Source organism: Centroberyx affinis, unplaced genomic scaffold (genome assembly GCF_046629955.1).
Source record: "Centroberyx affinis isolate AG114_WGS23_722 - 3 ecotype Tasmania unplaced genomic scaffold, CSIRO-AGI_Caff_v1 ptg010458l_1, whole genome shotgun sequence".
NCBI lineage: Eukaryota > Metazoa > Chordata > Actinopteri > Beryciformes > Berycidae > Centroberyx > Centroberyx affinis.
In genome coordinates this window covers 1-4,840 of record NW_027284835.1, presented here as the reverse complement: position 1 = coordinate 4,840, position 4,840 = coordinate 1, and the positions used below count along the sequence as shown (strand labels likewise).

Here is a 4,840-nt window from a genome sequence, read left to right as displayed (position 1 = left end):
TTTATGTCTTTTTGATGTACTTATTTTTGTCTGTTTTGTACTTTGTACCTGTTGTTTTTATAAGTGCTATATAAATAAAGCTTCTTCTTCTTCTTCTTCTTCTTCTTCTCTATCGTGACAAAAAATCCTGCCGTCTAAACTAACAATTTATTTATAAAAACTCACATTTTAAGGAATATTATTTGATTACATTTCAGACATCACACCTAACATTATCAATGGGATCATATCAATGGGAGGAACATTAATTTGATTATGTACCATGTGATTTTTCATAAGTGAGCCGTATCAATACTGAAAAAAATCCTTATGATTATGGTGATTTCAGCTTCTATTCTAAACATCTAGTTGGCTGGTGAAGCAGTTGCACTCAGCAGCCACTGTGGCTACCAAAAAAATAAATAAATAAAAGATTTTTGCACAGAAACAAAGCATGGCTGTCTGTAGAAAACAGAAAAATCTTTGTACAATCCAGAGTCTGTATTTGATTATGGAAACATTTTGCTTCTACTTTGAAGCTTCTGGATGCAGTTTAATCATTTTTATTACAGGGGGAGAAACTGTTCATTCACCGTTGGGATTATTATGAAAAAGTCGTCAAGGGAAATGCATGGCTTTATTATTTTATTCATAAGGCTTTTAAATGTCTGTTTAAATCCAGTAGTGATGAAACCAGATCACATGACAGGCTGCTTAACTAATTAGCTAGTTGGTTTCTGCTACTTTGCAAATTATATTTGGAACAGACTGTTGCAGTTTGAAATCCCAAAGAAACACTTTCCTTTATAGAAAAGCCTTTATATATTTATTTAATTTCACCCACCTACTGTGGTTGTTCTTATTTATTTTCTATCATTTTTCAAAGTTTCTTTACGTTTTCTGTTACGGGTACTATATAAATAGTTATTATCATTATTATTATTAGATTTTAATTTATTGTCCCCCTCGATGTGATGAATGACGTTTTTTTTAAATTTTATGTTGTTTTTTACTGCTGAAAGGTGCTGCGTTTTATTTTCTGTCCATTTTGCAAGACATTTTTAGAGAATTCTCCATATCAATGAGACTTAAATAAAGTGTGAAAATGTATTGAAATGTTCTGTGTGTGTGTGTGTGTGTGTATGTGTGTGTGTGTGTGTGTTTGTGCGTGTGCGTGTGTGTGTGTGTGTGTGTTACCTGGCCGGAGCCTTCTTCATGTGTTCTCCGACGAAGGTGGCGTTGGTCATGCCCATCAGGGTGTTGGCCAGTGAGATGACGGACAGCAGGTGCTGCGTGGTGACGGCCCGCGACACGCCGTACGTCCCTTTACCCACGATGTCCGTCAGAGTCAGCTTCCTGCCCGTCGCCAGGGACAACTGACGCAGCAAAGACTCCTGGGAAAAAAAAGAGGAGGAGCCGTGTAAAAAAAAAAAGTAGGATAATGTAAACCCAGCCAGTCGCTGCTGTGAAATAAGCAGAGGTGGGGGTGGAACTGCTTGAGTCTTGACTTGATGCATGAAGAGAAGACTTGAGACTTGACTTGACTTGGGTTCTGGTGACTTGGGACTTGACTCTGACTTGTACTCTGATGACTTGAAAAGGTTTCTAAAGTCTTGACTTGAGATCTTGTGTTTGTGTAAATGACTTAGATTGAAAGTGATGAGATTTGTCCCAGCAGACGACTGAATTTAAATTCTGTTTTCTGAATTTGTATGGAATGATTGAATTTATTGAAGTTGAAACTGATTATAGAAATCAAACTCATGATGCTCTTACCAAGTTTTTATCCTATTAAAACCACATTGCATTGAAAAGTCCTAGATGTTTAGTTTTCTTTAAGATATTAAATTGATACTGGACTCTTGATTTGTTCTGACTTGACTTGCTGTTCTACATTTAGACTTGAGACTTGACATTAATGACATGGACTTGACTTGGACTTGACTTGGTGTTCTACATTTAGAGTTGGGACTTCAATTGAGACTTGTGCCTCAAGACTTGAGACTTGACAGACAGACAGACAGACAGACAGACAGACAGACAGACAGACAGACAGACAGACAGACAGACAGACAGACAGGTACCTTGAAGGTGGGCAGCATCAGGGACATGTGTCCTCCTCTGGAGATCAGGCCGAAGGAGATGGGGCAGTGCGGTCTGAGCATGCCCAGTCGGCTGAGGCAGACGTCGTCCAGCGGGCCGTTCAGGCCCCAGGCGTGCAGGCAGGACATGAACAGCTTGGCCGTGTCCATCGTCAGGTTGTACTCCAGCAGGCTCAGGGACTTGGACTTCTCCTCGCGCCTCCTCATCTCCTCCTCCTCCTCCTCGTCTTCGTCCAGCAGGTGCTCCTTGATGGTCTCCTTCATGGTCTCCTTCACCTGGAGAGGAGGAGGAGGACGGACGGAGAGGGAGGAAGGGAGGGAGGGAGGAGAGAGGAGAGGAGAGGAGAGGTTTACATACAATTAAATGTGGCTTTCAAGTCTTTGATACAGTTTTAAAAGCTTGTAAAAATGTTTGTTGTCTGATTTCTCAAAAAGTTATGAATGGAGTTGCATTAAACTTGAACATTTGGCCAATCAGCTCTATATCTGTTCAGTTTCCATTAGAGCTGCTTTTCTACCACTGGACCAAGGTTTGGAGAAATGAGCAGGTTGGTTCTGTCTAAACAGGAAATGAGCTCTCCAGTGCCTCCATGTTGTTTGATTGGACCAATAATGGAGCGTTTGTCTCTTCTCCCGCCTGCTGATTGGCCTGCTGATTGGCCTGCTGATTGGCCACAAGACAGACAGAATGGGGCGAAAACAAACCCCTGTCCAGCTCTGTTGGTGGAGGTTTTGATAGATACTGATTATTTCCACCCTGAGCTCCTCAGGTCACCTGTCTGTTCTTCCCTCCAGCGGCTCCTCACCTGTTTGAAGATCTTGTTGGCGAGGAAGGAGCCGCCCTTGTCGGCCCCGGCCTGGCTCTTCTGCAGGGTCTCTGGGGACACCAGGGTGGGGTTGGGTCTCTGGGCCTCCTCCGTCAGCAGCTGGATGATCACCGCCTCCACGTCGAAGAACAGCACGTGCATGTCGGGGTCCGTCACGTTGGTCTTCATGGCCTGCACCACCAGGGAGTTATGGGAGTATTTGGGCAGGTTTCCCTGGAGGAACGAGAGAGGAATAAAAACTAAGAGTTAGAAGAAAGAGTGATGAATGGTAAAGGTTTAGTAAACTACTACGGCTATCCATCTATCTATCTATCCATCTATCCATCTATCTATCTATCCATCTATCCATCTATCTATCTATCCATCTATCCATCTATCCATCTATCCATCTATCTATCTATCTATCTATCTATCTGTCTATCTATCTATCTATCTATCTATCGATTGTTTACTACCACTACTACTGCTATTGTTTACAACTACTGCTATTGTTTACTACCACTACTGCTATTGTTTACTACTACTACTACTGCTATTGCTTACTACTGCTATTGTTTACTACTACTACTGCTATTGTTTACTACTGCTATTGTTTACTACTACTACTACTGCTATTGTTTACTACTGCTATTATTTACTACTACTACTGCTATTGTTTACTACTACTGCTATTGTTTACTACCACTACTAATGCTATTGTTTACTACTACTGCTATTGTTTACTACCACTACTACTACTGCTATTGTTTACTACCACTACTACTACTGCTATTGTTTACTACCACTACTACTGCTATTGTTTACTACTGCTATTGTTTACTACTACTACTACTACTGCTATTGTTTACTACCATTACTACTGTCATTGTTTACTACTGCTATTGTTTACTACTACTGCTTTTGGTTACTACTGCTATTGTTTACTACTACTACTACTACCACCACCACCACCACTACTACTCATCATCATCATTATCATCATCATCAGTAAAATAAAGAATGTAAAAATAGACTTCTAAAAAGTTGGACTTTCAGTTGTACAGCATTACAACTTCTTCAGGGAACAATGATTTACTTTATTATTATCCACACACACACACACACACCATCAGTTCTAATTGTCACCAATGCTAATACGCTGCTCGATGCTAACTGTGTTACCAAAGACACCTGCATGGTGCTGTATGCAGAAGAGACTTGTTTGTTTACATGGTAATGGCCTCATGACTGCAATCAGAGAACGGTAAACACTGTTATCCATTTTCTTCTGAGGGAGGGAGGGAAGAAGGAGAGGAGGAGGGAGGAAGGGAGGGAGGGAGGGAAGAAGGAGAGGAGGAGGGAGGAAGGGAGGGAAGAAGGAGAGGAGGAGGGAGGGAAGAAGCAGAGGAGGAGGGAGGGAAGAAGGAGAGGAGGACGGGAGGGAGGGAAGGAGAGAAGGAGGAAAGGAAGAAGAGAGGGAGGGAAGGAGGAAGGCAAGGACAGTCGCACAGGAAGTGATGCGTTTTACGTTTCCGGTTTGTTTGAAATCAACAGAAGAAGAAGAGCCACCATGACTGAAGAGACAGAGAGAAGAGAAACTCAAACTGCATCAGGGAAAAAGAAACAGATGAATCGGAGGGAAAGAAACCGTCTGAGACTAAACTAGACGAACATCGACGTCGCCTTCCCAAGATGAGGAGAGAGGATGAGGAGCGATGAAGATCTGGCTCTTTCTATTGGACTGGGAGGTTTCACTGTCGTTTATTACCAGGCCTTCCTCCAGGGTTCTTGGACTTGATATTTTTCAAAATAACCAGAAAAACAAATAAACTGTGATACTGTGATTACCATCCAAAACTGTGTACATTTTTTATACATGTCAGACCATACTGCCCACCGTGTTATGGCTGTAACTCTCACTGTAGAGCTGCATGATTAAGGCAAAAACGATAA

At 41.8% G+C, this 4,840-nt stretch overlaps 1 pseudogene; it reads right to left on the bottom strand.

The window, feature by feature from the left end:
- Nucleotides 1–1,176: 1,176 nt before the first annotated feature.
- Nucleotides 1,177–3,121, bottom strand: LOC139640756 (WD repeat-containing protein 7 pseudogene; annotated as a pseudogene).
- Nucleotides 3,122–4,840: the final 1,719 nt, after the last annotated feature.